Below are 12,198 nucleotides of genomic sequence, written 5' to 3' on the forward strand. Positions count from 1 at the left end.
GCGGAAACACTAGCACCCAAATCACAAAAAGCATTGCATTCATAGTTTTTGATTTTGATTTTGATAGTAGGTTCCCACTCATCATGAAGCTTTCTAGGGATAGAGACTTCCAATTCAAGTTTCTCTTCAAGAGATTTTATCATGGCTTCGACGATATGATCGGTAAAGGCCTTGTTTTGGCTATAAGCGTGTGGAGAGTTTAGCATGGATTGCATCAAGGAAATGCATTCAATCAAGGAGCAACTATCATAATTGAATTCCTTGAAATCCAAAGTAGTAATTTCGTTACTACTAAAAGTTTTAATATCTTCTACTCCACTTTCAATGCTTTTAGCATCAAGATAGATGGACTCCGAATCATTGTGGCGCTTTTCAACCAAAGTGGATTCATATCCAGCCCCATCATCATTGGGTTTGACACAAGAAAACAAAGATTCAATGGGAGTCACACCAAGCACTTTAAGATCTTCGTGATTCTTATCACGAGAACACGCCTTTTTAAGCCATTCATGTCTAGCACGAATTTGGGCGGTTCTTTCTTTGCTCTCAATCATGGAAACACGCATAGCTTTCAAAGTTTCATCCATATTGATCTTGGGAGGAGCACATATAACTTTCAAAGCATCAATATCACTAGACATTCTATCAACGCTCTTAGCCAAATCGTCAATTTTGAGTAGTTTTTCCTCTATGGACGCATTAAAAATCTTTTGCGAGTTGATAAACTCTTTGATATTACTCTCTAGATCAGAGGGTAATCTATTGTAATTTCCATGAGTATTGTTGTAGGAGTTGCCAAAGTTATTACAGGAGTTACTAGGAAAAGGCCTAGGAACATAGTTTCCTCTAAAAGCATTGTTGTTGCCAAAATTATTCCTACCAACAAAATTAACGTCCAAGCTAGCGTTGCTACTCTCAATCAAGAAAGACAAGGGCATATCATTAGGATCTAATGGAGCACTTCTACTAGCAACCAAATTCATTAACTCATCCATCTTAGCACTCAACGAGTTAATTTCTTCTATAGCGTGTACCTTCTTACAGGTAGGTGACCTTTTAGTGTGCCATTGAGAGTAGTTCGTCATAATGTTGTCTACTAGTTTTGTGGCTTCTCCTAACATGATTTCCATGATTGTTCCACCTGCGGCGGAGTCCAAGATATTTCTAGAAGCGAAATTCAAGCCAGCATAAAAGATTTGTATAATCATCCAAAGACTCAAGCCATGAGCGGGACAATTTCTAATCATCAATTTCATTCTCTCCCAAGATTGTGCAACATGTTCATGATCAAGTTGCTTAAAATTCATGATATCATTACGGAGAGAGATAATCTTAGCCGGCGGAAAATACTTGGATATATAAGCATCTTTGCACTTATCCCAAGAATCGATACTATTTTTGTGCAAAAACGAAAACCAAGTTTTTGCTCGATCTCTCAACGAGAAAGGAAAAAAGCTTCAATTTAATCACATCATTATCCACATCTTTCTTATTTTGCATATCGCAAATCTCAATGAAGGTATTAATATGGGATGCAGCATCTTCACTAGGAAGGCCAGAGAATTGCTCTTTCATAACAAGATTCAGCAAAGCGGCATTGATTTCGTATGACTCCGCACTAGTGGCGGGAGCAATCGGTGTACTAATAAAATCATTATTATTAGTATTCGAGAAGTCACAAATTTGGTGATTTCAGTCATGGTGACTTCAGCAAGCAGGCAAGCACACAAGCGAACAAAGAGCAAGCGAGAGAAAAGGGCGAACGAAAAGGCAAACGAAAAAAGGCAAATCTTTTTGTAAATTTTTGTTTTTCAAAAGTGGGGGAGAGGAAAACGAGAGGCAAAAAAGTAAATGCAAGAGATGAGTTTGCGACACTTACTTGGATGAGTTCTTGACTTGATCCTCCGCGGCAACGGCGCCAGAAATTCTTCTACTACGGCGACAGAAATCCTTCTGTCGTCTCTTGAGCTTGCGTTGGTTTTTCCCTTGAAGAGGAAAGGGCGATGCAGCACAGGAGCAGTAAGTATTTCCCTCAGTTGAGAACCAAGGTATCAATCCAGTAGGAGAATCGCGTCAAGTCCAGAGTATCTACGCAAACACAAAATTGCTTGCACCCAACGCTATAAAGGGGTTGTCAATCCCTTCAAGATTGATTCTAAAGTGAGATCTGAAGGCGGAAAGTGCAACGAAGTAAAAGAGTAAGGCTGAAAATATGGTGTGGAGTAGACCCGGAGGCCATAGTGTTCACTAGAGGCTTCTCTCAAAATAGCAAATATTACGGTGGGTGAACAAATTACTATTGAGCAATTGATAGAACCGCGCAAAGTCATGATGATATCTAAGGCAATGATCATACATATAGGCACCATGTCCGAGACAAGTAGACCGATACTTTCTGCATCTACTACTATTACTCCACACATCGACCGCTATCCAGCATGCATCTAGTGTATTGAGTTCATGACGAATAAAGTAACGCCTTAAGCAAGATGACATGATGTAGCGGGATAAACTCAAACCAATGATGAAAACCCCATCTTTTTACCCTTGATGGCAACAACACGATGTGTGCCTCGCTACCCCTTCTGTCACTTGGTGAGGTCACCGCATGGTATGAACCCAAAACCAAGCACTTCTCTCATTGCAAGAATCATAGATCTAGTTGGCCAAACAAAACCCACAACTCGAAAAGAATTACAAGGATATGAAATCATGCATAAGAGAGATCAGAAGAAACTCAAATAAGATTCATAGATAATCTGATCATAAATCCACAATTCATCGGATCTCGACAAACACACCACAAAAGAAGATTACATCGGATAGATCTCCATGCAGATCATGGAGAGCTTTGTATTGAAGATCCAAGAGAGAGAAGAAGCCATCTACCTACTAGCTATGGATCCGTAGGTCTATGGTGAACTACTCACGCATCATCAGAGAGGTCATGGTGTTGATGAACAAGCCCTCCATATTCGAATCCCCCCCTCCGGCAGGGCACCAGAACGTGCCCCAGATGTGATCTTGCGGAGACAGAAGCTTGCGGCGGCGGAAAAGTACTTTCGATGATCTCCTGATTTTTTCTCAGATTTTACGGAATTTATAGGCGAAAGCCCTAGGGCAGAGGTGGCCCAGGGAGCCCACAAGCCTGGGAGGCGTGCCCCCCTGGCTGCGGCTAGGGGGCTTGTGGGGTCCCTGCAGGCCCCCTGCCCCGATTCTCACGCTTCCCGATCTTTTTCTGTTTTGGAAAAAATCTTTTTGGCAGTTTCGTTCTGTTTGGACTTCGTTTAAAATCCTCCTCTGAAAGGGGTCAAAACATGGAAAAAATAGGAACTGGCACTTGGCACTGAGTTAATAAGTTAGTCCCAAAAATATATAAAAGGCATACAAAACATCCAAAGTATGACAAGATAATAGCATGAAACCATCAAAAATTATAGATACGTTGGAGACGTATCAATGATCTACTCCTCCACGGCTCCGTCCGACCTCCGCAGAAATCCGATCTAGAGGTAAAACTGTGTGGTATAGGCTAGAGTTGCATGTGGCAAATTTGTGTCTCAAAAATCCCTAAACCACCAGTATATATAGGAGGGAGGGGGAGGGGCTAGCCTTGAGGGACAAGGCCCTCAAGGTGCGCCGGCCGCCAGGAGGAGGAGGACTCCTCCTCCAATTCGGTTTGGGAAGGAGGGGTCCTCCTCTTCCTTCCCACCTCCCTCTTTCCTTTTTAATTTTCTTTTCTTTTGGTATTTTCTTATGTGGCGCCATAGCCCCCTTGGGCTGACTCCACCAGCCCACTAGGGACTTGTGGCGCCACCCTAGGAACTTGGGCTCACTCCCGGGTGGGTGGGCCCCTCCCGGTAAACACCCGGAACCCATTCATCACTCCCGGTACACTACCGGTAATGCCCGAAACTTTTCGGTGACCAAATGAAACCATCCTATATATATCAATCTTCGTTTCTGGACCATTCCGGAAACCCTTGTGACGTTCGTGATCTCATCCGGGACTCCGAACAACATTCAGTAACCACACATATAACTCAACTATACTAAAACATCATCGAACCTTTTGTGTGCAGACCCTGCGGGTTCGAGAACTATGTAGACATGACCCGAGGCACTCCTTGGTCAATATCCAATAGCGGGACCTGAATGCCCATATTGGATCCTACATATTCTCCGAAGATCTTATCGGTTGAACCTCAGTGTCAAGGATTCATATAATCTCGTATGTCATTCTCTTTGTTCTTCAGTATGTTACTTGCCCGAGATTTGATCGTCGGTATCCGCATACCTATTTCAATCTCCTTACCGGCAAGTCTATTTATTCGTTCCATAATACAAGATCCCGTGACTTACACTTAGTCACATTGCTTGCAAGGCTTGTGTGTGATGTTGTATTACCGAGTGGGCCCCGAGATACCTCTCCGTCACACGGAGTGACAAATCCCAGTCTTGATCCATACTAACTCAACGGTCACCTTCGGAGATACCTGTAGAACACCTTTCTAGTCACCCAGTTACGTTGCAACGTTTGATGTACACAAGGTATTCCTCCGGTGCGAGTGAGTTATATGATCTCATGGTCATAGGAATAAATACTTGACTCGCAGAAAACAATAGCAATAAAACAATACAATCAATATGCTACGTTCATAGTTTGGGTCTAGTCCATCACATGATTCTCCTAATGATGTGATCCAGTTATCAAGTGACAACACTTGCATATAGTCAGAAAACCTTGAATATCATTGATCAACTGGCTAGCCAACTAGAGGCTTGCTAGGGACATTGTTTTGTCTATGTATCCACACATGTATCTATGTTTTCATTCAATACAATTATAGCATGGATAATAAACGATTATCTTTAAACAGGAAATATAATCATAAGTATTTATCATGGCCTATAGGGCATATTTCAACAGTCTCCCACTTGCACTAGAGTCAATAATGTAGTCCTCACATCGCCATGCGATTTACATTGTAATAAATCTAACACCCATACAGTTCTGGTGTTGATCATGTTTTGCCCGTGGAAGACGTTTAGTCAGCGGGTCTGTTACATTCAGATCCGTGTACACTTTGCAAATATTCACGTCCTCTCCTTCGACGTAGTCGCGAATGAGGTTGAAGCGTCGTTTAATATGTCTGGTCTTCTTGTGAAACCTCTGTTCCTTTGCAAGGCAATGGTACCAATGTTGTCACATAACAGAGTTATTGGATTTAGTGCGCTTGGCACAACTCCAAGATCCGCCATGAACTGCTTCATCCAGACACCCTCCTTTGCTGCCTCCGAGGCAACCATGTACTCCGCTTCACATGTAGAATCTGCTATGACGCTTTGCTTGGAAATGCACCAGCTTACCGCACCCCCATTGAAAATAAATACGTATCCGGTTTGCGACTTAGAGTCATCCGGATCCGTGTCAAAGCTTGCATCAACGTAACCCTTTACGACGAGCTCTTCGTCACCTCCATAAATGAGAAACATTTCCTTAGTCCTTTTTAGGTCCTTTAGAATATTCTTGACCGCCGTCCAGTGATCCACTCATGGATTACTCTGAAACCTGCCTGCCATACTTATGGCCAAGCTGACGTCTAGTCTAGTGCACAACATTGCATACAATGATAGAACGTATGGCTGAAGCATAGGGGACGGAACTCATTTGTTCTCTATCTTCCGCAGTTGCTGGGCACTGAGTCTTACTCAATTTTATACCTTGTAACACTGGCAAGAACCCTTTCTTGGTCTGATCCGTTTTGAACTTCTTCAAAATTTTATCAAGGTATGTGATTTGCGAAAGTCCTATCAAGCGTCTCAATCTATCCCTATAGATCTTAATGCCTAGAATGTAAGCAACTTCTCCTAGGTCCTTCATAGAGAAACTTTTATTGAAGTAATCCTTTATGCTCTCCAAAAACTCCACGTTGTTTCCAATCAGCAATATGTCATCCACATATAATATTAGAAACGCCACAGAGCTCCCACTCACTTTCTTGTAAATACAAGATTCTCCAACCACTTGTATAAACCCAAATGCTTTGATCACCTCATCAAAGCGCTTATTCCAACTCCGAGATGCTTGCACCAGTCCATAAATGGATTGCTGGAGCTTGCACACTTTGTTAGCATTCTTTGGATCGACAAAACCTTCGGGTTGCATCATATACAACTTTTCCTTAAGAAAATCGTTATGGAAGGCCGTTTTGACATCCATCTGCCAGATTTCATAATCGAAAAATGCAGCTATTGCTAACATGATTCAGGCGGACTTAAGCATCGCTACCGGTGAGAACGTCTCATCGTAGTCAACTCCTTGAACTTGTGAAAAACCCTTTGCCACAAGTCGAGTTTTATAAATGGTCACATTATCGTCCGTGTCCGTCTTCTTCTTAAAGATCCATTTGTTCTGAATAGCCTTGCGGCCTTCAGGTAGTACTTCCAAAGTCCACACTTTGTTCTTGTAGATGGATCCTATCTCGGACTTCATGGCCTCCACCCATTTGTTGGAATCCAGGCCCACCATTGCTTCTTCATAATTCGCAGGTTCATTGTTGTCTAACAACATAATTGATAAGACAGGATTACCGTACCACTCAGGAGTAGTACGTGATCTTGTCGACCTGCGAGGTCCGATAGGAACTTGATCCGAAGTTTCATGATGATCATAATCAACTTCCTCCTCAACCGGTGTCGCAATGACAGGGGTTCCCCCTTGCGTTGCGCCACCATCTAGAGGGGTTAGAGGTTCGACAACCACATCAAGTTCTATCTTCCTCCCACTCAATTCTTTCGATAGAAACTCCTTCTCAAGAAAAGCTTCGTTTTTAGCAACAAACACTTTGCCCTCGGATTTGAGATAGAAGGTGTACCCAACTGTCTCCTTTGGGTAACCTATGAAGACGCACTTTTCTGCTTTGGGTTCCAGCTTTTCAGGCTGAAGCTTTTTGACATAAGCATCACATCCCCAAACTTTAAGAAACGACAACTTCGGTATTTTTCCATACCACAGTTCGTATGGTGTCGTCTCAACGGATTTTGATGGTGCCCTATTTAAAGTGAATGCATCTGTCTCTAATGCATAACCCCAAAACGATAATGGCAAATCGGTAAGAGACATCATAGATCGCACCATTTCTAACAAAGTACGATTACGGCGTTCGGACACACCATTACGCTGTGGTGTTCCAGGTGGTGTTAACTGTGAACTAATTCCACATTGTCTCAAGTGAGCACCAAACTCGAAACTCAGATATTCACCCCCACGATCAGACCGTAGGAACTTGATCTTCTTGTTACGATGATTTTCAACTTCACTCTAAAATTGCTTGAACTTCTCAAACGTTTCAGACTTGTGCTTCATCAAGTAGACATAACCATATCTACTCAAATCGTCAGTGAAGTTGAGAAAATAACGATATCCGCCGCGCGCCTCCACACTCATCGGACCGCACACATCGGTATGCATGATTTCCAACAAGTCACTTGCACGCTCCATTGTTTCGGAGAACGGAGTCTTAGTCATCTTGCCCATGAGGCATGGTTCGCACGTGTCAAGTGAATCAAAGTCAAGTGACTCCAAAAGTCCATCATAATGGAGTTTCTTCATGCGCTTTACACCAATATGACCTAAGCGGCAGTGCCACAAAAACATGGCGCTATCATTGTTAACTCTAACTCTTTTGGTCTCAGTGTTATGTATATGTGTATCATCGCTATCAAGATTCAATATGAACAATCCTCTCACATTGGGTGCATGACCATAAAAGATATTACTCATAGAAATAGAACAACCATTATTCTCTGACTTAAACGAGTATCCGTCTCGCAATAAACAAGATCCAGATATAGTGTTCATGCTTAACGCAGGCACTAAATAACAATTATTTAAGTTCATAACTAATCCTGATGGTAACTGAAATGAAACTATGCCGACGGCGATTGCATCAACCTTGGAACCATTTCCCACGCGCATCGTCACTTCATCCTTCGCCAGCCTCCGTTTATTCTGCAGTTCATGTTTTGAGTTGCAAATATGAGCAACAGAACCGGTATCGAATACCCAGGCACTACTACGAGAGCTGGTTAAGTACACATCAATAACATCTATATCGAATATACCCGATTTTTCCTTGGCCGCCTTCTTATCAGCCAAATACTTGGGGCAGTTGCGCTTCCAGTGACCAAGTCCCTTGCAATAATAACACTCTGTTTCAGGCTTAGGCCCAGCCTTGGGTTTCTTCATCGGATTGGTAACACGCTTGCCGCTCTTCTTGGAGTTACCCTTCTTGTCTTTGCCGTTTCTCTTGAAAGTAGTGGTCTTATTGACCATCAACACTTGATGCTCTTTCTGGAGTTCTGACTCTGCGACTTCCAGCATCGCGAATAACTCGCCGGGTGACTTGTTCATCCCTTGCATGTTATAGTTCAACACAAAGCTCTTGTAGCTTGGTGGCAGTGATTGAAGAATTCTGTCAGTGATAGCTTCTTGCGGGAGTTCAATCCCCAACTTAGCTAGACGGTTTGAGTACCCAGACATTTTGAGCGCATGTTCACTGACACACAAATTCTCCTCCATCTTGCAAGCATAGAATTTATCGGAGGTCTCATACCTCTCGATCCAGGCGTTCTTCTGAAAGATAAACTTCAACTCCTGGAACATCTCATATGCTCCATGACGCTCAAAGCAACATTGAAGTCCCGGCTCTAAGCCATACAAGATTGCACATTGAACTAGTGAGTAGTCCTCCTTACGTGTTAACCAAGCGTTCTTAACATCTTGGTCAGCCGTAGCGGGTGGTTCATCTCCTAGCGCAGCATTAAGGACATAATCCTTCTTCCTAGCTTGCAGGAGCAACTTAAGATTACGTGCCCAGTCTACAAAGTTGCTAACATCATCTTTCAACTTAGCTTTCTCTAGGAACGTATTAAAATTCAGGGTGACTGTCGCGTGAGCCATTGATCTACAACACAAATATTTCAAAGTGGAGTTAGACTATGTTCAAGATAATTAGAGTTTAAATAATCAAATTACTTGCTAAACTTCCACTCAAAAAGTACATCTCTCTAGTCATTTGAGTGGTACATGATCCAAATTCACTAACTCAAGTCCTATCATCACATGAGTTGAGAATAGTTTCAGTGGTAAGCATCCCTATGCTAATCATATCAACTATACGATTCATGCTCGACCTTTCGGTCTCATGTGTTCCGAGTCCATGTCTGCACATGCTAGGCTCGTCAAGTTTAACCCGAGTGTTCCGCGCGTGCAACTGTTTTGCACCCGTTGTATGTGAATGTTGAGTCTATAACACCCGATCATCACGTGGTGTCTCAAAACGACGAACTGTCGCAATGATGCATAGTCGGGGAGAACACAATTTCGTCTTGAAATTTTAGTGAGAGATCACCTTATAATGCTACCGTCGTTCTAAGCAAAATAAGGTGCATAAAAGGATTAACATCACATGCAATTCATAAGTGACATGATATGGCCATCATCACGTGCTTCTTGATCTCCATCACTCAAGCACCGGCACAATCTTCTTGTCACCGGTGCCACACCATGATCTCCGTCATCATGATCTCCATCAACGTGTCACCATCGAGGTTGTCATGCTATCTATGCTATTACTACTAAAGCTACGACCTAGCAATATAGTAAACACATCTGCAAACACAAACGTTAGTTTAAAGACAACCCAATGGCTCCTGCTGGTTGCCGTAGCATCGACGTGCAAGTAGATATTAACTATTACAACATGATCATCTCATACATCCAATATATCACATCACGTCATTGGCCATATCATATCACAAGCATACCCTGCAAAAACAAGTTAGACGTCCTCTAATTTGTTGTTGCATGTTTTACGTGGCTGCTATGGGTATCTAGTATGATCGCATCTTAGTTACGCAAAAACCACAACGAAGATGTGCAAATTGCTATTTAACCTCTCCAAGGACCGCCTCGGTCAAAACCAATTCAACTAAAGTTGAAGAAACAGGCACCCGCCAGTCATCTTTATGCAACGAGGTTGCATGTCAATCGATGAAACTAGTCTCTCGTAAGAGTACGACTTATGTCGGTCCGGGCCGCTTCAATCCAACAATACCGCCGAATCGAGAAAAGACTAAGGAGGGCAGCAAATCAAACATCACCGTACACAAAACCTTTTGTGTTCTACTCGAGATAACATCTACGCATGAACCTAGCTCATGATGCCACTGTTGGGGAACGTTGCATGGGAAACAAAAAATTTCCTACGCACATGAAGACCTATCATGGTGATGTCCATCTATGAGTGGAGATTAGATCTATGTACCCTTGTAGATCGCACAGCGGGAAGCGTTAAGAAACGCGGTTGATGTAGTGGAACGTCTTCACGTCCCTCGAACCGTCCCATGAACCATCCCGTGATCCGTCCCACGATCCGTTCCGATCAAGTGCGGAACGGACGGCGCCTCCGCGTTCAGCACACGTATAGCTCGACGATGATCTCGGCCTTCTTGATCCAGCAAGAAAGACGGAGAAGTAGATGAGTTATCCAACAACGTGACGGCGCTCCAGTGGTGGTGATGATCTACTCCTGCAGGGCTACGCCCGAGCTCCGCAGAAATCCGATCTAGAGGTAAAACTCTGTGGTATAGGCTAGAGTTGCACGTGGCAAAGTTGTGTCTCAAAAAGCCCTAAAAAACCACTATATATAGGAGGGAGGGGGAGGGGCTAGCCTTGAGGGACAAGGCCCTCAAGGTGTACCGGCCGCCAGGAGGAGGAGGACTCCTCCTCCAATTCGGTTTGGGAAGGAGGAGTCCTCCTCTTCCTTCCCACCTCCCTCTTTCCTTTTTCGTTTTCTTTTCTGTTGGTATTTTGTTATGTGGCACCACATCCCCCTTGGGCTGACTCCACCAGCCCACTAGGGACTTGTGGCGCCACCCTAGGGCCTTGGGCTCACTCCCGGGTGGGTGGGCCCCTCCCGGTAAACACCCGGAACCCATTCGTCACTCCCGGTACACTGTCAGTAATGCCCGAAACTTTCTGGTGACCAATTGAAACCATCCTATATATCAATCTTCGTTTCCGAACCATTCTGGAAACCCTCGTGACGTCTGTGATTTCATCCGGGACCCCGAACAACATTCGGTAACCACACATATAACTCAACTATACTAAAACATCATCGAACCTTAAGTGTGCAGACCCTGCGGGTTCGAAAACTATGTAGACATGACCCGAGGCACTCCTCGGTCAATATCCAATAGCGAGACCTAGATGCCCATATTGGATCCTACACATTCTCTGAAGATCTTATCGGTTGAACCTAGTGTCAAGGATTCATATAATCCCGTATGTCATTCCCTTTGTCCTTCGCTATGTTACTTGCCCGAGATTTGATCGTCGGTATCCGCATACCTATTTCAATCTCCTTACCGGCAAGTCTATTTATTCGTTCCATAATACAAGATCCCGTGACTTACACTTAGTCACATTGCTTGCAAGGCTTGTGTGTGATGTTGTATTACCGAGTGGGCCCCGAGATACCTCTCCGTCACACGGAGTGACAAATCCCAGTCTTGATCCATACTAACTCAACGGACACCTTCGGAGATACCTGTAGAGCACCTTTCTAGTCAACCAGTTACGTTGCGACGTTTGATGTACACAAGGTATTCCTCCGGTGCTAGTGAGTTATATGATCTTATGGTCATAGGAATAAATACTTGACACGCATAAAACAATAGAAATAAAACAACACGATCAATATGCTACGTTCATAGTTTGGGTCTAGTCTATCACATGATTCTCCTAATGATGTGATCCAGTTATCAAGTGACAACACTTGCATATAGTCAGAAAACCTTGACTATCATTGATCAACTGGCTAGCCAACTAGAGGCTTGCTAGGGACATTGTTTTATCTATGTATCCACACATGTATCTATGTTTTCATTCAATACAATTATAGTATGGATAATAAAATATTATCTTTAAACAGTAAATATAATAATAACTATTTATCATTGCCTCTAGGGCATATTTCCAACATTGGGCTAGGGTTAGGCCGACCGGGGACGTGGGGAACGTTGCGGCCTCGCTGAGGTCGGTTATGACTGACATCTAGAAGTGGACGAGAGAGAAGTTTGGGCATGTTGAAAAACATATTGAAACTCTGCGAAAGGAGCTGGAAGCCC

This window comes from Hordeum vulgare, chromosome 1H, assembly GCF_904849725.1.
Source record: "Hordeum vulgare subsp. vulgare chromosome 1H, MorexV3_pseudomolecules_assembly, whole genome shotgun sequence".
Classification (NCBI taxonomy): Eukaryota; Viridiplantae; Streptophyta; class Magnoliopsida; order Poales; family Poaceae; genus Hordeum; species Hordeum vulgare.